The sequence below is a fragment of the Caretta caretta genome, chromosome 10 (genome assembly GCF_965140235.1).
Source record: "Caretta caretta isolate rCarCar2 chromosome 10, rCarCar1.hap1, whole genome shotgun sequence".
Classification (NCBI taxonomy): domain Eukaryota; kingdom Metazoa; phylum Chordata; order Testudines; family Cheloniidae; genus Caretta; species Caretta caretta.
The window spans coordinates 37234507-37257329 of NC_134215.1; positions in this window are offsets into that span (position 1 = coordinate 37234507).

Sequence of the window (22823 nt, forward strand, 5' to 3'; positions counted from 1 at the left end):
GGGCTGCATTATTGAGAGCATTGCCAGAAGATCGAGGGAAGTGATTATGCCCCTCTATTCGGCATTGGTGAGGCCACACCTGGAGTATTGCATCCAGTTTTGGCCCCCCCACTGCAGAAAGGATGTGGGCAAATTGGAGAGAATCCAGCAGAGGGCAACGAAAATGATTAGGGGGCCTGAACACATGACGTATGAGGAGAGGTTGAGGGAACTGGGCTTATTTAGTCTGCAGAAGAGAAGAGTGAGGAGGGATTTGACAGCAGCCTTCAATTACCTGAAGGGGGGTTCCAAAGAGGATGGAGCTTGGCTATTCTCATTGGTGGCAGATGACAGAACAAAGTTGCAGTGGGGGAGGTTTAGGTTGGATATTAGGAAAAAAACTATTTCATTAGGAGGGTGGTGAAGCACTGGAATGGGTTACCTAGGGAGGTGGTGGAATCTCCATCCTTAGAGGTTTTTAAGACCCAGCTTGACAAAGTCCTGGCTGGGATGATTTAGTTGGGGTTGGTCCTACTTTGAGCAGAGGGTTGGACTAGATGACCTTCTGAGGTCTCTTCCAACTGTGATGGGGCAAGGCCATATGGCTATAGAAAAGTAGTGGGAGATAGATATATTAGCTCCAGGCTAAACAAATCCCTGGTACCAGGATAAGTTAAATGGCAGCTGCTCCAGGTCAGTTAAGACACCTGGGGCCAATTAAGAACTTTCCAGAAGGCAGGGAGAATGCTAAGTTGATTGGGACACCTGAAGCCAATCAGGGACTGGCTGAAACTAGTTAAAAGCTTCCCAGTTGGTCAGGTGGGTGTGGATGTCAGGAGCTGTGGGAGGAAGTTGTGCTGTTGGAGAGACTGAGCAGTACACACCATATCAGGCACAAGGAAGGAGGCCCTGAGGTAAGGGTGAAGTGGAGCCTGAGGAAGTGGGGGCTGCTGTGGGGAAGTAGCCCAGGGAATTGTATGTGTCCTGTTTCTAAAAGTTCAGCTACCATAGATGATACTATTAGGGTCCCTGGGCTGGAGCCCAGAGTAGAGGGCAGGCCTGGGCTCCCCCCTTGCCCCCTTCCTGATTAATCACTGGGACTGGGAGACAACAGAGACTGTGCAAGGGAGGATAGCTTCTCCTCACCTCCCTCACTGGCTTATGATGAAAATAGCTCAGTAGACTGTGACCCTTGTCTCTAGAGAGAGAAGGGTTACGTGGAGGGTCACAGTGAGCCTCTGAGGCTAGCGAAATCTGCCAGGAAACACGGGACCCACGGAGACAAGGACAGAGCTTTGTCACACAACCCTAATCTTCTATGATTCTATGGAGCACAGACTGAATAAACTCACAACAAGATGTTCCTCATACCAAGCAGGCCACAGCATTCTATGCTAGCCTCAACTTCTGGATGATTTGAAGAGCTAGCTCCATGAACAGAGCATTGCAGTGACAAAAGTCCTGATGGCAGTAGCTAGATCCACATCTGAAAGGAATGGTCACAACTAGCCAGGTGGTTGGAGGGGGACGGGGTTTTCCATTTTGTGGGAAATTCTGTCTTCTAAATTTTTTTCCACTCTGAAGTGGAACAAAACCAAAAAAAATGTGAAATTTCCCAGGAAATGAAATTAAGAAAAAAACCTAATTCAAACATTTCCTTTTCAATAGCATCAAACAACTTTTGTTCCAAATTTGATTTTTATAAATGTTATATTATCTCATATTTCAAAAAAAACAGAAACAAAAGTCGTTTCTAAAGGGGAAATCAAAATATTCCATTCCAAGAAAGTCGAAAGGAGATATTTCATTCTCACTGGAATGCTCTGTTCTGATTTTTTTCAAAATGAAGTTTCCCCAAAGTCAGCATATTTCTGTTAAATGTTTTGACTTTAACAAAACAGTGCTTTCCAACACCACACAAAACACATGGCCTCCTGGCCAGACATAAATAAGGAAAAAGCTGACCTGTCTGTTGCTGCTACCATAGGAGCTGGGAATCCAACCACTTCCCTAGACCAACAAGTGACAAGCACACATCCTCAGTTCAAGGGGCTGTGTGATGGTGTGTGTACAAGGGAAAGGACATTAAAGGGTTAAAAAGGGAGCAATCACCTCCCCAGCTGCAGCCTATGGATAGGCTAACAACAGCCGGGATACAAGGCCTCAGACCAAGGAGCACATGGCAGCTGCCAGAGAAACAGAGAGCCTTGGTGAAGGGGCACCAAAGGGTCAAACTGGAGAAGTTGCCTAGAGAAACCAGTGCTGTGCCAGAAGAAATAAAAGAAGATTGCCAGACAGGAGGTGAGGTACCTGCACCAAGGTAGGAGGCAGCCCAGGGAAGCAGTAGGAGATTTAAACAAGTCTCTGACTGCATCACCCAGGGTCCCTTGGCAGGGACCCAAAGAAGAGGGCAGGCCTGGGTCTCCTGTCACTCCCTGAGCAGGGCTGGCAACAATGACAGGTCTATTGGACGTCACCTTTGTGTTCCTGCTTTAACTTACTTTATTTCTGCCCTGTTGAAGGAAAAAGGAAGAAACCTGTCAAGGGGGCAGCACTGGAAAAGGGGCTTGGAGTGGCCTGGAGACGAAAGCTCAAACTCCTGGGACTATTGAGCAAAGGGCCACTAAAGGGGTGGGTAGAACTCTTTTTTTGGTATGTGGGGTGACTCCTTTCAGTCCTGAAATGGGAGAGACGCAAGTAACCTAGCTAGGGGTCTGGAGTTACACACAGAGATTGATGGATAGAAGTTCCATCCCTGAACCAGCTAAAGGAAACTGAGGCAGGCACAACAACAGGTCCATTGCAGACTGCCAGGAGATGTTACAGGGCTGAGGTGGCTCAGTTACAGACTGATATTAATCTGTCTTCTCCAGCTGCTTCCCCTACCCAGCCAACCTCTTGTCTGGCTTAAGCCTCAGCCAGCTGGCTCCCATCTGTGCTCCAGTCTCACCCAGACATTGAGTAAGCCAATAGCCAGGGCCCATTTTGGCCCAGTCAGAAGAAATGGAAGCATAAAGTTTCGTGAAGGCAGTGCAGCCCATGACTTTTCACTGACCCTCCCACAAGCTCTGTACACACACTGAACACAAGGGGGTTGGAGGAGCAGTTTACCATCACAACCCTGTAAGAATGGTCCCCCTGGAAGGAACAGAGCCTCCCAAGAACAGCCCCATCCACTCTTGTTATGATCTGCAGGCACGTCAACAGCACCTGATGATCAATGGCATGCAAAGCACTGACAGATCTAATAATACCAGCATAGACACCTGACCTTCCTCCATTCCTGAAGGAGGCTAACTGATGCTATCTCTGTCCCGTGCATGGGTCAGTACCCAGACTGAAAAGGATCAGGAAGATCTGAGACAACTGGGCCCTGTGAACTGTCTTGCCATAACCTTTTCAGTTAGCTTAACCAAGGATGGAAGATGAGACGCACGACAGCAGCTGACCAGATTGCTGACAGCAAGCAATAGTTTCCTGAGTATACTGACACCTCTGTCTCTATCAAAAAAGGACCCAATACTCCCTATTGGTCTTCACCAACCAGGAAGGATATGGGTGCTGGGCATAGGTGGTTGCATGAAATGTTCCCAACACTTCCAATATCTCAGCGAGTGACACTGGTGTCTCTGGTGTTTGTCTATGCTAGAACTTCTCCTTCACACATGGAGGCAGACAGGGCTGGGTACGTTTGACTACTTTTAGCTCACGAAAGCTTATGCTGAAATAAATTTGTTAGTCTCTAAGGTGCCACAAGTACTCCTTTTCTTTTTGTTGACTACTTTTATCTGCAAAGTAAGAAGAAAGTTCTTTCCAACAGTAGATACTCAACTCAGCAGCAGCTCTCATTTATTCCCACTCCCCATAGCACTGTACATGTACCTAGTGCAGGATCTAAAATGGCTTGAACCTGTTAGTTTGGTGTCAGTGGTTCAAGAGAGAATTCCTCAGATCCGCACAAGTGGCTCCCAGGACAAGAGACATTCTTGCTTCCATAGACATGCAAGATACTTACCTATATGTATCTCTTGTCCCAACTCATTATAGGTTCCTGTATTTTGCAGTAGGACCACACCATTCCCAGTACATATCTGCCCTTAGGCTTTGTGGCTGCCCCAAGGACTTTCACAAAGACCATGGCAGTCATAGCAGTGTGCCAGAAGGGGGATGGAATATGTGTAACTCCAAGTCTCCTATGACTGGCTAACTGGGGCACACTGATTTCAGAAGCCCAGTCTCCACTGGGAAAGTGCAGGAGACTGTTCCTTGCTCTGGGTCTGGTGATCAATGAGGAACAGAGCTCCCTTGTCCCTTCACTAGAACTCTGGCACCGATGGATATCTGCGGTTACTCCTAAGGGGCTTGACTTCCTGCCATGGAACTAGTGGCAAAGCTGGAGATACTTGGTCAAGTTTTGCTGTCAGATATACCAGTGTATGTGAAGAGTGTATCCACTGATTTCATCCAGATTTATATTGGTAGGATGTGGCCAATGGATTCTGTTTGTGCACAACCAGGAAATTATCTGATGAATGTGCTGGGTCTCATGATTTTATGCCCAGATCTGATCCCATCACCCAGCTATATGTGGGGGTTCTTCAATAATTCAGTCTCCCTCCTGCCCCCAAGGATCCAATTCAGCTTGGATGGGAAAATGCGCACCTATATATTGGTGAAGAAATCTCTGGACTGGTGGCTGTGTGGGAAAAATACTCTTAAGAACCTTCCTAGCATTCAGTTGATTAGAGACGCCAGCCTCCTAGGATGGAGAATGTGATGGGGTGATGCTCCTGTAGATCCAGTAGTAAGAAAAAGAGAGTTGATTGGCTGGATGGAATGTCAATCACCCAGAGAGACAGGGGAGGCATTTCCCTTCCCTGTAAAGGGTTCTGGGTAGGGAAGCGCTCTTATAAAATGGTCTGGCTTCTCGCTGGGAGTCAGAGTTGTGGGAGGAAGAGTCACCTGCGGGTGTTTGGAGTGATGGTATACAGGATATTCCTTGTTTTTAATTCAAAGTAAATCTTGGTATTTTTTAGTCCCCTTTCAGCTGGGTCTTGCTGTTTCATTGGACAACTTTGCTGCTGCACTCTGGCACAGGGAGGACACTTAGGGCTCAGAACAGCTCAAAATGTCTTGTCAAAAGCAGTAAGGAAACTGCAAATTGACTTGCTGGCCCCAAGAGCTTTGAAGTTAGTTCTCTGGGTCTCCAGGAACAAGCTATGTGGTCAGTTTGGAAAAGGAAATTCTACAGGCCAGCTTAACCACTGGGGACTGGGCCCTCACAGAGGGTCTTTTCCAATTGTGAGTATCTCAGCTCTCCTCAGGTTTGTTTGTCATAAGAAAGTGGTAAAATTCTGCAGCAGGTGTCTTCTTGGTTGCATGGTACTTCAGTTTAGCACGTGTCTCACCTCCTACCACTGCTGTGCAAAGCCCTAAGGAAGATAAAGGAAGACCAAGGCACAGTTGGCCTAAGTAGCTGTAGCCTGCAGTGCATGCATACATAGAGCCTGAACCAGAGCCCCTGGGAGACTCCCACTGACTTCACTGGGCTTTGGATCAAGCCCTTTTGGAGAACCTGCAGGCTCATTCCTGCTCCACAACACAAGTACCTGTTACTAGTGGTCTGACTCATGAAAGGAGCAATGAGAAGCTCTGAGGAATGTCAGGAAGACCTTGCTTTCCTACTGGAGCTTCCTCTATGGAGATGTACCAGCTGTGTAAGGCTTAGGGGTGAAGTATAGGAAAAATCACTTGAATGTGGAGCATTCCCATCCCTTAGAGTACCCCCTTTGGTTGGAAGGAAATAGGATTTGGTAGCAGGGTGGCTGGCCCTGGGGGCTGGAGCTAAGCCAGTCTGATTATGAAGTGAGGCCAATCTGGCAATTCCCTGTAGAGAGCAGAAGCAAAGGCCGGGAGCCAGGCATAAGTGGTGAGAAAGCCCAGGGGAAAGGGCTAGAGGGAGGGCTGGGCAGGAAGCTCCGAGGCTAAGGGACACTCTGCAGGCAGGAAGGCATGGGGCAGACCTTGCCTGAGCAGGAAAGAGCTGGAGAGACCCAGAGGAGAATTTGAGAGGCTGGGTAGAATTTGAGAGGCTGGGTAGGAAGTGGACCAGGGAAAACTTCAGCACAGGTTAAGGTTAACTAGCATTCAGCATCTTTCTTTGGGTTGAAAACCCAGTGACAGGAGTCCCCAGACTAGAGTCTTCCCCACCCTGCTGCTGATACAACCCTGCAATCCTCTAGTCTGAGATCAAGTATGAATTAGCTGGTGGTTGTAAAGTGCTTCAAAGCTGAAAAATGCTATGTATGGGCCATATAAGAAAATCAAATAAAAATGAGTGTTGTTAATAGATACCAGCGGATGTTCTAAAACCTCTAATTGTAAAACTAGGCTTTTACCCTCTGTTATTTTGCTGTCATGCTGACTTATCTTGGAATTCTTACCCATTGACCACAAGAAATACCATGGGCTCTGTGGGTTCTCAGTTTCTGTTGTTTTAAAGCTTTATCATGCAATGGTTTCCCTCTGCATTACTTGCTTCCCGTATTGCAATGCTGTGGGCGTGTATCCTAGCCCACACCCTTTCCCTTTGGCCCCCAGATAACTATGACAACCAGACGAGCCATCCCAATCAGTGTTTCCTCAAGAATGTGCTCTCTCTCTCTCTTTTTTTTAAACCCTGATTTTTCTAAAGTGAATTTAGTTCTGGTGAAGGATCCTGATGAGTGAGGTTCTCTATTTATCCTCAGACTAGATCCAGCAGTGGCAGGGCAAGCTTCATTGACAGCTATTGTCTCAACCCTTCTTAGTGTATGCACCACGTCTGTCAGGTGGCACGTGACCAGGATTCATCACCCAATTGACCTGGAGCAACTTGGTCTTGGGGTAGGAGGATAATTCAGACTTTGTGACAAGTCAGTCCCTAGTGTTTCTTATGAGGCTGCCAACAAAGGCGCTGTGTGAGAGGTGTGACAGGTTGGGTCACAGAAACCCCCTTGGGACTGCCAACTGATGTGTTAAGACTACCTCTAAGTCCATTTTCCCTGGCAGCTTGGGACTTCAGTACCCTGCCTAGTTGTGCCAGACACGCTAGCCTGCTACAAATACAGACCCAGGTCTGAACCACATCCCCCAAAAGCTGCAGGCTTAACTGAAAACAGCTTAAGAAGTGCTCCTGTCTCCAATACCCAGTTCCCAGGGAAACGGGCTTAGAGGTAGTCCTAGCACATCAGGTGGCAGTCCCAAGGGGGTTTCTGTGACCCAACCCATCACAGGAGGCTCAGTCTCTCCAGTCCCAGACTCAGGGACTAAGTTTCCCTCTGACTCTCCAATGGATGTGCATGCACCCACGTTTCATGTAACTTTCCCCCTTGGGGTTAGTTTAACACATGATGAGAAAGAAAACAGTTCCCTCTTCTCTCCTAGGCGTAAGCAGTTCCTTCCTTCCTTCCTTCTGCACATGGTCCTTTCTACACTGAGCTTCTACCCTGCCTCCAGGGGGTGCTGCTGAGGAGGAGAGCACAGATTCACTCTGCTCCTGCCCCAGGCCCCGGCAGGGGAGTGACTATCCACTGTGGCCTGCAGCTCCTCTTTGCTCTCCATTCCAGGGCTACTTCCGACCAGCCCTGTCAGATGCACAAGTTCCATGCCCATTGCTGCCACCAATTGACTCTCCTCAAGCTCAGCATGGCTCTCTTGGCTCTCCCTAGCTGGGCCTTCGTCTGTGCTCCCCATCCCCCGCTGCTCACAGAGCCTCATCGCATGCCTGCTGCTGCTCCTTCCCAAGTAGCTGTTCTGCAAGCTGGGGTGTGCTACCCACCCGAGATGTTCCCAATCCCTGGTCTCTCTCCTGCAGTGAGCAAGGCAATGCTTCCTATGTAGGAGCCTTTTATGGATGGCTGTCACATGACTCTTAGCCACCTGATTCAGACCCAGCCCTCGGTTGCAGTGGTGGGTGTTGCAAGGTGGACATCAGATGTGGGGGCGGGGACCATTGACAATATTTTCAGTCTTGCTGACTATGATTGGTGAAAACTTTACACAAAGCTGTCAGCCTCCTGGTGGTTTCACAGACTATTTTTGTTTCATTATTCCTGATTGCACGGTGTATCTTTTGATTGGTTACTTGGTGTCACATGGCAGTGCTATGGCTGACCCAAACTGAAATTCATTTAGTTCTGAAACAAATTGTGAAAGGAGTTTCAGGTTGTTCAGATTCTTTGCTTTGCTCATGCAAGGGTCTGTTGCTTGGCTGTTCTTGTAATGCCTGCTTGGAGTGGCTGGTCCCCCAAAGAGGCTAATGAGTCTGTTACAGCCCCAGTTTGGGAGCTTAGTGCTGTGAATAGGTTCATTTCTGCCTTTTAGATGACATCCTGGAAACAAAAACCTAAAAAAAATTGCCTAAAAGTTTTGGTTTCCAGTTCAGCTTTTGTTTTAAACCAACAAATATTTTTCAAATTGATAATTTCTAAGTGCCCTTGTTTTCACAAGAAATTTTTTAAAAATTGGCAACAAGTAATTGGTATTTTTTCACCAGCTGTGATCATCAACTCCAGTGATATATTTTCAGACAAAGTATTGAATATGTTCATGAATGCTTCCAAACAACCTTCTGTGTGAAACCCACCAAATAGCTGCTTGCATGTTCAGGCAGTGACAACAGAAGTTGGGATGAGAGTGAATGTGAGAAATGTGCCCACTCTCTCCCAGTGCAATAGCATTACTCCAGGTTTTCTCTGGTGTAACTGATCAGAATCTAGCCCACTGAGGACAGTGGCTTACTGGACTTACAGTCATTGGGACAGACCTTTCCTGGGCCCAGCCAGAGGAGTGCTCTGGGGGTATAGGTCTGGGGACACTCCAGCACAAGACAAAGGAGATCCTGGGGGTTATAGAGTCATGCTAGACCCTGTCATTTTGGGATATTTGTGAAATTTTGTTGGTTGCATCTCCCAAGATGAATCCGAATTCTACATAGTTACCTCCCCTTGCCCTTAGCATGCCTCTAACCAGCAATATTCCTCTGAACTGAAGAAGCAAAACATCCAGGGTGGCCTTTTCTTATCTGTTTATATCTTTGATTCTTGTCCTTATCAGAGAGAGAGAGTGACTGTGTGTGTGTGTGTGTGTGTTGAGTTTGTGTGTGTGTGTGTGTGAGAGAGACAAAGAGAGTGACTCAGAGTGTGTGTGTGTGTACACAGACATTTCTGGAGACCTTGGGCAGCACAGGAGACCATTCTCCAGGGCTCTCTGCGTGGTACAAAGCAGTCTACCTAACAACTGAGGGCATATTTTCCACACAAATAATCCATCTCGTGGTCCCCTCTTCATTTGTAACACAAGGGAAAATCTGACCCAGCCAACATGTGAATCATTGTCCCAAACAACATATAATGAACTAATAAAATCAAAGGCAGGGTTTGTTTCAAACCGTGCTGCCAGGGCTCCTTAGACATTGTCTGGAATGAATTTAAGTTTGTTACAAAACTCTTCCTCTTTCATGCTCTTCTTTTTGCTCACTTCCTCCTTCACTCTCCTGTTTCCTGTCCTCTCCTTTTTTTCACTGTCACCTCTCTTCTTCCTCTCCTTTGTTCATTCTCCCCTTTTCACGCTCACTTTTTTCTTTTTCTCGTCCTCTTTTCTCTTCTTCTCCCATTTCCCGCTTTTCCTTTAATCTTTGTTCCCTGCATTCTCCTTATGCGCTTTCTGTTTGCCCCTCCCCTCCCCCAGCTCTCCCATTTGTTTGAGACTGAGATTGTCCCTACGCAGAGGCTCCTCTCCAATTGGGCTCATTTCCAGGTCATATGTGAATGAACACATTTGATCTAGTTTCTGAGAGGCCTCAACTGAGGATGTACTTGGTGCCACCCTCTCTGCTGCTGCTGGGCAGTGAAATGGGCCACACCTGAAGGAGGCCAATGTGATCAAGAAGTGTTAGCTGCTAGATGGCTCTCATTCTGGTTGGAGTTAAAGCCTAGGATTTACCAGAGGACGTTAGAAGCCAAACCAAGCAACCGCCTCCATCAGCATTGGTTTGGTTTTGGAAGAGTTTGTGGTATGGACATATTGTGAGACTGGAAGACTGATGAATTCCAAATCAGGGAATGCTGTTACATGGCTGGCAAGTACATGGGTATCAAAACCGTTGGTGGCATGACAAGATTGGATATCAGCTGAATATGCAACTAGACCAATGAATGCACCTTGCTAGGGATCAGTGTAGGTGGTGTCCTTTGGGATTTGCCAGGATGTTGATGATTTACCAGAGGAGACCAAATTCAGGGGTAAGCTGCCATATTCAGTACTTTCTGTACTTTTTAGCACTGTGGGAGAGCAGTGAGAGGACCAGCTGACCCAGGGGAGCTGCACTTCCCAGTTGTGCTGCATCGCGGTGCTGTAAAATGACCTGGTGGTGGTGAGATTTTCCTTGAACAAGTGCCGGAGCAATTATGTGAGAAACATTTACATGGATACAAATGCTCTGGGATGTGGACATAAGCTTGGGCCTTGTGTTGATTTGACTTTGAGGTAACTCTGCTATCTTCAGTGGAGCTATTCCTGAGTCTCCCTGATGTAAGTGAAAGGAGGTTACAGCCTGAAGTGTCTTATCAATGTGCAGGTACTTGCAACAGCACTGATCAGCTTGGTCACGCACCCAGATTTACTTTGCCCTTTCCCAAGGATAGAGGGAGAACTTCCCCAGGTCTGCCCTGTGTTGTCCTAGTGATCTAGTTGTGCCATGTGTTCCCACTTCAAGAAAGGTGTCTAAGGGAGTTAGGCACCACAACCCATTCAAATTCAAGCAGACTGGGGCAAGTGCCTGAGGCCTCTTTGAGAACCCCTGTTGAAGTCTGTAAATATGACAGGCTGACTTGGTGTGGATCAAACAAGAGCCAAGCCAAGTCCCCACGCAGAATTTGGACCAGACCAGAACTTTGACTGGGATTTTCAAAGGAGTCTCAGGGACTCATGCAATCCACTTTGTCTGGCTGAAGCCAGTTTCCCTGCCATGCTGCCTATGGTGCATTATGCAGGCAACAACCTAATTAATCTCTCTCTTTCCAGGCAATACATGAGCCAGCAGGCTACAGGTTACTGATCCAGATCCCTCATGTGCCAGCACAGTGACACCAGTGGTGGGGGACACATAATTGAGCACTGGTTTTAGGCAACTGGGACCAGATTTTAAAGGTGTTTAGGCACCTGTCTGCATCCCCAGCCACCTGACCTCCTTTAAAAACCTGGCCTTCAGTCACATCAGCCAAATCCTTCTCAGAGCGTGCGCCCAGCTCCTCTCCCCACAAGGCTGAGCATATGTGAACCCACCTCCTCCCCTGGCCTTATGCAGTGGAGCCCCTAGCCTGACAGAACACACAAAGCATTATCCAAAAGAGGGTTTCACACTCAGGTACATGTAGCCTTGTCTGGGTCAGCAGCAATGTTCGAACTGAGGAGTCTGCAGCACAAACCTCTGTCACTTGAGCTAAAGGTGCATGCCATTGGCTGACAGCAGTACTAGGTTTTTATCCTGTAATGGATCAGCCACTAGAAGGGGTTGTGACTCACATTTTTCAGAATGTCTGCTCCAGTGGGGGGAGGGGGGGATGGAGGAGGAGGGTGTGTGTGTGAGAGAGAGAGAGAGACTGCATAGTACACTTCCTTTTACTAATTTATACAGCAGCTTCTTTGGCAGAAGTGCAAGTGTCACTTGGGGACAGTCCCCGTTACAAGTTTTCATGAATTAATAATATCAAGTGAACTGTTCCCAGAGTGAAGGAGCCCTTCCAGGCCTTGCCAGAGTTGTGAAAAGACTCCCATATCCTGCTGACTGGAGAAACCACATGTCTCAGGCTGCAATATCCAGCTGTGGAAAGATGTAGCAGAGAGATTGACAGACTACAGGGCAGCATCCCTTTTCCTTCTCTAGTGGGCTATAAGCTAGCTGGCTGTGGAGAAATAGGGCCACCTAGTGGCCATGAGTCATTTTCCAGCTCAGTAAGGGGCTGTTCCAAGGAAGATTCCCATTGATTTCAACAGGTATTGAAACAGACCCTGAGTGAGACATTGCCCATGACTTCACAATGTCTGGATAAGATACCTGGATCTCCAAACTGGGTCCTGGTACCACTATGCCACTAATGAAGACCTGGTAGGTAGTGTCCCCTTAGCGGAAGAATGACCCCAAATGTGAATGCAGAGAGCTCAGGCAAACACGTGAATGCTGCCTGGTGCAGCACCCTCTGTCAACATCCTGTACTCCCAAGAGACTGCTGGAGATACGTGATAACTCAAGATCTTGGCTGCAGTTTTGGTGTGGCAAGCTAGGGTCATGACCATACTACTGCCACTTTGAATGGGCTTTCTGCACTCCAGTATGAGTCTGCTGGGCCAGCCAGAGTTTGGGGAAGCTAGGTGAGGGGACAGAGCAGGGAAAGCACTGGAGACAAGGCCCATGGCAGATGGTTCTGTTTTTCCTTCTCAGGATGATTCTAGAGGGCACTAGGTGACTTCTCTGCCCATGGTGCTTTCATGTATGGGTTCTACTCTCTCCCCCAGCCTGTAAAATGTGCATGCAAGACCAGTATGGGCAATAGAGAAGTGGCTGGAACTGCAGTGCTCTCCATAGATTGACACTGTTGTGCATCTCCATGCTTTTTGCTAAACACAGACAATTCAGCCCCTGCTTTGTCAGGCCCTAGAGGTGGCTGGGGCTTTGGGTGACTTGATCCAAACCTGAGGGAAGTGCTGCTGGGCAGGGAGAAGCAGCTGGAAAGGTTGCCAGGAGCAGTGGTGTATGGGGTTTGTAGTGGGGTTTGTAGCCTGAGCCAAAGCTGGGTATATATAATTGTAACTTGAGGATTAACAGGTTCTTGTCCCAAGATAAGGCCCAGTAACATTATTGTAACATGATCATATAATTTGGGAACCCCGATGTGCACAGGTGCAACACTCACACAATAGGAACTTTTAATATATATTTACAAATATATGATTCATTAATAATTTAACAAAGCTATACACACACTTATACTTATAAGGCAGATAGAGATAATACAGAAAGTACATTTGGATGTCCATACTTACAACCTTTTCTTTTTTAACCTACTTAACCATTATTTTACATACTTAACCTTTATCTTTCATACTTAACCATTATTTTTCTTATCACCATCATCATCCTAATCTTCCCCAGTGGCCATCATTCTGGCCCTTCCCAAGGTCTACATCTTTTCAACCCTCTGCTGTCCCTGGGATGTTACTTTTATAGTCGGTTACGCTGACGCTGCCATGTCCAATGCATATTTAATAAAGGTCCTTATTTGTATTTCTTCCCCTTAAGGTGTTAGTTTTTTATAGGTTAGTGTATATATAATGTTACCCTATTAGCATACATGTCAATGGCACCTTTGCGGTCAGACGTTTTGTCCAGAACCTTCTGGATGCTGGTGTCAGCTATGTTCTGTGGGTGGCTAATGTCGGTATTCTAAACAAAATTCCCCCTCTTGTATGCTATTTTCAGTTTCCTATAACTTATTAGTTACTTAAATTTGTTTATGCCAAAGGTTATAGGCCTTAAGCCTTACGCCATCTGCTAAAGCCAAATCTTACAGGATAAAAGCCTGTAGGTTCCTTGCATTACTACTAAATATAATAAAGCAAAATAATAAAGCAATAAATATAATACAGGTAAACTGGCCCACTGGGCTACAGGTTCACGAACTGTGGGTGTTTCTGGGTTGTCAGCTGCTCTTAGAGTTCCCAGAGGCATCAGAGGTGAGCTGTCCCTTTGCCCATTGAACCCATTTCCCTCCGCAGTGGACTTTCCTGCAGTCACCCAGACCATGGTCACCTCCGTCTGCCCAGCGCTGTGCATGATGCCACACACGCGCTTCTCCTTGAGCAAAATGGGGCTGCCCATTAGTGGGGTTACCATAGGGCACCTTAACACCCTGGCTCCCATGAGCTTATTGGATAAGCACAAAAATCCCCGGGGTGCCCAGCAGAGGGCGAGCTAAGCTCATATAAACACCTCCTCTTCGCTGAGTCTAAGAGGAAGGATGAAGTCCTATATCTAGGTCTGTGTGCATGTTGCAGTATCCCCTCCTTCCCTGTGCCATTGCTCCATGGGCCATCTCAGCACTTAAGAACACCATCTTCTCTCCTGCTTTTCCCCAGCATCTTTCCCCTTTCACTGACCTGATTCCTTGGGATTTTTATGTCTGGGTCTCATCCCTCTTCCCGACTCTTGTAGTAGCCCTCTTCCTTCCTTTTCTTTGCTCAACTCCTCTGTCTCCTCCCTCTCCTCTAAAGCCACAGGAACCTTGTTCCAGGTTATCCCTATCTTTCCCCTCTCTGAGCTCCACCTGACTTAGGACAGGACACTGAGATGCCCGTGCAGAGGTCATTGCACCCCCTTCACAGAGGAGACCTTGCCCTGGCTTCCCTGATTCCTCTGGCCTGTTGTTGGCCCAAGCAGCTGCTCAAACCCTGCTCTGTTGGATTCCCAGGGGTAGAAGGCTGAACGTGGTGCTGGCTGAGGGAGCAATGAGAGCAGCACAGTCCAGGGTCCTCCCTCTGCAGGTCCAACTCAGCACTCCAGCAAGCTCAGCTGCCAGAAGCCCTGCCTCTCTCCCCTGACCCAGACTCGAGATGGAGCCTGCAGGGCATGTTCAAGGGCCGGGTTCTTCAAGTGGCTCCCCAAGTTGGTCAAGATCCCCAAGCCAGGTAAGTGTAGACTAACCAAGGGAAAGCTGCATGGCAGTCAGCGGAGTGTCTGCACTCACAGTAGCTAGTCCACTGACCCCCGTTTTCTGTATTGAGGGGCATGCCTATGGCACTCCTTGCCATAGCATCTGGGCACCTCAGAAATCGTACTCTGCTGCCAGCATTCCGAGCATGGGAGAGACAGGCAGTGCTTCCTGTGGCATGGCTGCAGGGCAGAAGGGAGGGGCTCAGTGGGAAAGATGACGAGAAAAGCTTGTTTCTAAACTGGGCTGTGGCTGGTTTTCCCTAACAAACAATCCCCCCACCCTTGTGCAAGCTGCATGTTGTGACAGACATGCAGCTGGGGATGTTACAGCTCATGAGCTGCCTGGCACGAGGCCCATCTGGTATTCGATATTGACTGGCAGTAGAGGTCTAAGGGCCCAGGCTTGTTACGGAGAGAATCAGACAAGTTTGTCCCTGACAGGCTCAGTGCGTGGGCCTGAACTCTCTGCTTTCCTCCATTGCTCAGCCAGACTGAGCCCAAGGCTTGCCCTGAGCCGTCCAGCATGCTCTGGTGAAGGAGAGACTTGCCTGCCCTGAGCAGTCTTGCCCTCTGTTGCCAGTTGGACTGCTCATTGTGCTGGCACTGGAGAGCAAGGTTAGAAACCAAGGGACCATAGAGCTGCTAGGCAGTGGATCTAGTTGCCAGTGTGTGGATGCCTGAAGCCAGAGGGTGCTCTCTGTCCCAACTATGGTGCTGCCTGTGGTACCACTGGCGTTAGTGTGAGGTGGGGACCGAGTGATAAGTTGGTCATGCCGTAGGAGTGCAGAGCTCTGAGGGACTCAGTGTTCCAGGAGTCGATTCCTGCAGGGTCTCCATGCTGAATCTCTGGGTCTTTATTAATGACCCTCAGGCACAGGGGTGCTGGAACAATGTGTATAGTGGGGGTGCTGAGAATCAGGGTTGGAAGGGACCTGAGGAGCTCATCTATTCCAACCCCCTGCTCAAAGCAGGACCAATCCCCAACTAAATCATCCCAGCCAGGGCTTTGTCAAGCCTGACCTTAAAAACTTCAAAGGAAGGAGATTCCACCACCTCCCTAGGTAACCCATTCCAGTGTTTCACCACCCTCCTAGTGAAAAAGGTTTTCCTAATATACAACCTAAATCTCCCCCTCTGCAACTTGAGACCATTACTCCTTGTTCTGTCATCTGCTACCACTGAGAACAACTTAGCTCCATCCTCTTTAGAACCCCCTTTCAGGTAGTTGAAAGCAGCTATCAAATCCCCCCCTCATTCTTCTTTTCTGCAGACTAAATAATCCCAGTTTCCTCAGCCTCTCCTCATAAATCATGTGCTTCAGCCCCCTAATCATGGTTGCCCTCCACGGGACTCTCCAATTTTTCCACATCCTTCTTGTAGTGTGGGGCCCAAAACTGGACACAGTACTCCAGATGAGGCCTCACCAATGCCGAATAGAGGGGAATGATCATGTCCCTCGATCTGCTGGCAATGCCCCTACTTATACAGCCCAAAATGAGAGCCATTGACCTGAACTGTAAGCCCTTTCTGTGATGGCCACCCCCTCCAGCCAGGGGGTGCGGCTGTACCCCTAGTTTCAGCACCTATGCTCAGGCCTGACAGCCCAGCTGCACCATCCAGCAGATTCCCTGAGCGTGCTGAAAACTTGCCCACGCTTGCCTGCATACTGTTCCTCTGGCGCTCACTGCCCTGCCCTGCTAATGACACGGGCAGGAAGGATGCCACCATGGTGGATCTTTGGGGCATTCTAGCCTGTCTCTCCTCAGGAGGCTGGGTAAAGGAATGGGGCTGGGAAGCGGCTAGTAACTTTCACCTAATGGCTACAACTGACCTATCTCCTGCAGTAATCTATGCTGAAGCTTTGTCTTGTTTGGTCCCCCAGTTTGTCCTCACTCGCTTTTTGTCCTTAGTCCAGAGGGGCCAGCATGACATCCAGTTCTGCTCACTCAGGTCCGAGTGCACTGTGCTGACCCAGCACCTGCACTTGCTGCTCTTAGTCCTGAGTGTAGCCGTGCCCCGTGGGCCCAGCATTCTCCCTGCTGACCCTGACACCTGAGCGCAGCCATGCCCCACAGGCCTCACATTCTCCCTGCTGACCCTGACACCTGAGCTCACTCCTGCCCCATGGGCCCAGCATTCTCCCTGCTGACTCTGACACTTGACCATGGCCATGCCCCATGTTTCGTTCCCATGTTCTCCCTGCTGACCCTGGCACCTGAGCTCACTCCTGCCCCGTGGGCCCCTTGTTCACCCTGCTGTGATGAACCTGACACCTAAGTGTAGTCATGCTCCGTGGGCCCCACGTTCTTCCTGCTGACCCTACACCTGAGTGTAGCCATGCCCCATGGACCCCATGTTTTCCATGCTAACTCTGACACCTTAGCAGAGCCTTGCGCCGTGAGCCCCACCTTCCCCTGCTGACCCTGACTCCTGAGCACAGCCGTGCCCCATGGGCCCCACATTGTTGCTGATGACCCTAACACCTGAGCGCAGGTAGGGTCTGTGGGCCCCTCGTTCTCCCTGCTGACCCTGACTGCTGACCACAGCCACGCCCCTGTGAGCCACAGGTTTTCCCTGTTGACCCTGAGACCTGAGTGGAGCCGCGGCCCGTGGGTGCCACATTCTCCCTGCCAAGCCTGACACCTGGGTGCAGCCATGCCCTGTAGGCCCCACGTTACCCCTGCTCTGCTGAGCCTGACTGCTGAGCGCAGCCGTACCCTGTGGGCCCCACATTTGCCCTGCTGTCTCTGACACCTGAACGCAGCCATTCCTTTTGGATCCCACATTGTCATACTGAGCCTGATATCTGAGTGCAGCCATGCCCCATGGACCCCACATTCTCCCTGCCAGTCCTGACACCTGAGTAACACCGTGCAGCGTGGGCCCAGTGTTCTTCCTTCTGAGCCTGACACCTCAGCACGGTCGTGCACCAAGGTCCCCACGTTCTCCCTGTTGACCCTGACTGCTGAGGAAAGCCGTGCCCCGTGGGCCCCATTTTCTCCCTGCTGACTCTGACACTTGAGCACAGCCGTGCCCGGTGGGCCCCACATTCTCTCTGCTGACCCTGCAACTGAGTGTGGCTGTTCCCTGTGGGCCCCATGTTCTCCCTGCTGACCCTGACACCTGAGCACGGCCATGACCCGTGGGCCCCACGTTCTCCTTGCTGACCCTGATACTTGAGGACAGCCATGGCCCTTGGGCTCCATGTTCTCCCTGCTGATCCTGCAACTGAGCATAATCATGCCCTTTGGGTCCCACCTTCTCCCTGCTGACTGTGACACCTGAGCACACCCATGCCCATGGGCCCCACTTTCTTGCTGCTAACCCTGACTACTGAGCACAACCAACTCCCCAAGGGCCACACGTTTTCCCTGCTGACCCTGACATCTGAGCGCAGCCGTGCCCAGTGGGCCCCACGTTCTCCCTGCTGACCCTGACACCTGAGCGCAGCCGTGCCCAATGGGCCCCACGTTCTCCCTGCTGACCCTGACTGCTGAGCACAGCCACGTCCCATGGGCCCTACTTTCTCCATGCTGACTCTACACCTGAGCGCAGCCATGCCCTGTAGGCCTCTCATTCTCCCTGCTCTGCTGACCCTGACACCTGAACGCAGCCATACCCCAGGGGTCCCACATTATCCCTGCTGACCCTGACACCTGAGTGCAGCCGTCCCCGGTGGGCTCCACGTTCTGCCTGCTGACCCTGATACTTGAGGACAGCCATGGCCCGTGGGCTCCATGTTCTCCCTGCTGACCCTGACAGCTGAGTAAAGCCTGGCCCAGTGGGCCCAATGTTTTCCTTCTGACTGTGACACCTGAGCGCAGCCGTGCCCTGTGGGCCTCTCGTTCTCCCTGCTTACCCTGACACCTGAGTGTAGCACTGCCCCATGGGCCCCACATTCCCCCTGCTGTGCTGACCCTGACACCTGAGGGCAGAAGTGCCCCGTGGGCCCCACGTTTGCCCTGCTGACTCTCACATCTGAGCGCAGCCATGCCTTGTGGACCCCACATTCTCGTGCTTAGGTTGACATCTGAGCGCAGCCATGCCCCATGGACCCCACATTCTCCTTGCTGACCCTGACACCTGATCACAGCCATGCCCTGTGAGCATCACGTTCTCCCTGATGATCCTGATACCTGAGTAAAGCCATGCCCCATTGGCCCAACTTTTTCCTCCTGACCCTGAGAGCTGAGCGCAGCCATGCCGTATGGGCCCTACGTTCTCCATGATACTCCACATCTGAGCACAGCCATGCCCCGTGGGCCCCAGTTCTCCCTGGTGACCCTGACATCTGAGCTCAGACATGCCCTATGGGCCTCACATTCTTTCTGCTCACCCTGACACCTGGACACAGCCGTGCCCTGTGGATCACACTTTCCCTATGCTGACCCTGACACATGTGTGCAGCCATACCCTGTGGGCCTCACATTCTCTCTACTGACCCTGATACCCAAATGTACCTGTGCCCTGTAGATCCCATGTTTCACTGCTGACACTGGCAGCTGAGCACAGCCATGCCCCTTGGGCCCCACGTTCTCCCTGCTGACCCTGACACTTGAGCGCAGCCATGCCCCATGGGCCCCACGATCTTCCGGCTGACTCTGAAAGCTGAGCACAACAATGCCCTGTAGGCCCCACATTCTCCCTGCTGACCCTGACACCTCAGTAAAGTTGTGCCCAGTGGGAGCAACGTTTTCCTTCTGACCATGACACCTGAGCGCAGCTGTGCCTTGTGGGACGCACATTGTCCCTGCTGACCCTGGCTCTTGAGCACAGACACGCCCTGTAGGCCCCACGTTCTCCATGCTGACTCCACATCTGAGCACAGCTGTGCCCCGTGGGCCCCATGTTCTCCCTCCTGACCCTGACACCTGAGTGGAGAAATGTCCCATGGGCCCTATGTTTTCCCTGCTGAACCTGATACCTGGGCGCAGACCTGCCCCGTGGGCCCACATTTCCCCTGCTGACTCTTATAACTGAGCGCAGCCGTGCCTTGTGTACCCCACATTGTCATGTTGAGCCTGGCATCTGAGCGCAGCCGTGCCCCGTGTGCCCCATATTCTCCCTGCCAATCCTGACTACTGAGTGCAGCCATGCCCCTGCTGACCCTGACATCTGAGTGTAGCTGTTCCGTATGGAGCCCACGTTCTCCCTGCTGTGCTCATGCTGACACCTGAGTGCACCTGTGCCCCCTTGGCCCAAGTCCTCCTTGCTGATCCTGACACCTGACCACAGCCGTGACCTAGGGGCCCCACATTCTTGCTGCTGACCATGAGACCTGAGTGCAGCTGTGCTCCCTGTGCCCCACTTTCTCTCTGTTGACTCTGACATCTGAGTGGAGAAATGTCCCATGGGCCCCACGTTCTCCCGGCTGCCCCTGACTCCTGAGTGCAGCCGTGCCCCATAGGCGCCACATTCTCTCTGCCGAGCCTGTCACCTGGGTGCAGCTGTGCCCTGTGGGCCCCACATTCTTCCTGCTGACCCTGACACCTAGTATAGCTTTGCCCCATGGGCCCCATATTCCCCCTGCTGTGCTGACCCTGACACCTGAGCACAACCGTGCCCCGTGGGCCCCACATTCTACCTGCTGACCCTGACACCTCAGCTCAGCCATGCCCTGTGGGCCGCACGTTGTCAAGCTGACCCTGACTGCTCAGTGTAGCTGTGCCCCAGGGGCTCTATGTTCTCCCTGCTGACCCTGACACATGAGCGCAGCCATGCCCTGTGGTGTCCACATTTTCCCTTCTGACCCTGACATCTGAGCGCAGCCATATCCAGTGGGTCCCACGTTCTCCCTGGTGACCCTGACACCTGAGCACAGCCATGTCCCATGGGCCCCATGTTCTCCCTGCTGACCCTGTCACCTGAGTGTAGTCATGTCCTGTTGGTCCCAGGTTTTCCCTGCTGACCCTGACACGTAAGAGTAGCTGTGGCCCTTGAGCCACATATTCTCCCTGCTGACCCTGACACCTGAGCGCAGTCGTACCCTGTGGGGCCCACTTTCTCCCTGCTGACCCTGTCTGCTGTGCAGAGCCACGCCCTGTTGGCCCTACATTCTCTGTGGTGACTCTACACCTGAGCAGTGCTGCGCCCCTTGGGCCCCACGTTCTCCCTTCTGACTCTGACACCTGAGTGCAGCTGTGCCCTGTGGACCCCACTTTGTCCCTGCTAAGCCGGACATCTGAGTGCAGTCCTGCCCCATGAGCCCCATGTTCTCTCTGCTGACCCTGAGACTTGTGCACAGCCATGACCCGTGGGCCCCACTTTCTCCCTGCTGATCCTGATACTTGAGCGCAGGTGTGCCCTGTGAGCCCCACGTTCTCCCTGCTGATCCTGACACCTGAGTGTAGCTGTGCCCCGGGGGTACTACATTCTCCCTGCTGCGCTTACCCTAAGCTGTGCTCCGTGGGCACCATGTTCTTCCTGCTGACCCTGCAACTGAGGGCAGCCATGCCTTGTGAGCCCCACGTTCCCCTTCTGTGCTGACTCTGACACCTGATTGCAGTCATGCCCCATGGGCCCCAAGTTCTTCCTGCTGACTCTGACACTTGAGCACCTTGCTACAACCCTAGTCCTGGGGGGAGAATTGCCTCCAGCTGGCCCCTGAGAATGCTCCCCATGTGGCTCTGCTTTCTCAGTGGGATCTCTGCCCCATTGTGACTACCCGTATGTCTTTGAGACTCCACTGGGGTTCCAGCCCTACCAAAAGCATTCCCACCCCCGCCCCTCGGTACACCCACACCTCTGTTGGGATCTCGGCCCCCAAGCGAGTACTGTCCTCTATCTCTGCACCTTTGTCAAGGTTGTGACTGCAAGGCAAACAGTGCCCTGTGTGTCTCTGTGATGGTCTCCACCCTTAGCTCCTGCATTTGGAGCATACTGAGCGCTTTGGCTTCACTGCCTGTATTTCACTGCATGGCTGAGATGCCTGTTCCTGCTTAGCTGGATGAAAGGCTGAGCTAGACAGGCTGCTGAGCACACACTAATTTTTAGGGGCTTATTCCCAATGCTGGTGAAAGGCTCCCTGACTTCCACCTCTTGGAACCATGGATAGACCTGGCTGGCCTGAAACAGACCAGCAAAGCTCCCAACATCCAGGGCTTTGAACCACATTTTCCCAGCTCTCAGGACTCCTCTGCCCCCTTCCACTCAGAGTTCTGCCTGTGCGTGTGTGTGACCCCACTGGGGGGATGGATGAAATGTGCCTACGGATGCAGCCCTCCAATAGCCTGTTAAATTTCCAAGCATTTCCCTGGCTGAGAAGTTCTGTCTCAGCAGAGCTGTGGGATCTATCCTCAGTCAGTACCACTGTGGCTCGATCACTGTGGATTCACTGGATGTCTGCTCCTGAAAATATCTCTTACCATGTTGGGAGGGGTGGGTTTGGAACTGCTGTGAGGTGGGTAAGCAACAGGTGATGACTGGCGCCATGAGAAGAATGGGATCTTGGAGGCTTCTGGTCATTAGAGCAGAGTATTTGTGCCCTTTGTCCCCCAGCTGGCCTCGAAGCAGGTGACTAGCAGAGCACTGGCACCTGGCATTCCCCACCTCCCACCCAGGCTTTCCAGATATGTTTCAGAGTAGCAGCCATATTAGTCTGTATCTGCACAAAAGAACAGGAGTGCTTGTGGCACCTTAGAGACTAACAAATTTATTTGAGCATGAGCTTTTGTGGGCTTATACTGGCTCATCACACAGGCCTGCATGCTGATTCCAGGGATGCAACCATTCCCTAGAATAAGAGCGGAGAAGCAGGGACTGGCAGTGGGACTTGCGATAGCTGTGAGTTCTCCCACTGAAATTAATACTAGCACCAAAAGGTTCAGTGAATGAATGATCCAGATCCAGCTTTTCCATTTGTCTCTATTTCCTCACTTACACAAATGATGATTAAATTAGTTTCATCTTTTCCTACACCGGAATTTTGGATTCATTTCACAGGTGACCTAGGGGCTGGCTGAAGGATAGGGAGATCAGGGTAAAACCTGGATGTGGATCAGCTGGAGAGACCATTTGATTTGTGAATTTTATTCCTAGACTTGAAATCCTGGAAACTCCAGTCAAACAGAATGGGAAAAATCCATCCCAGGCATAA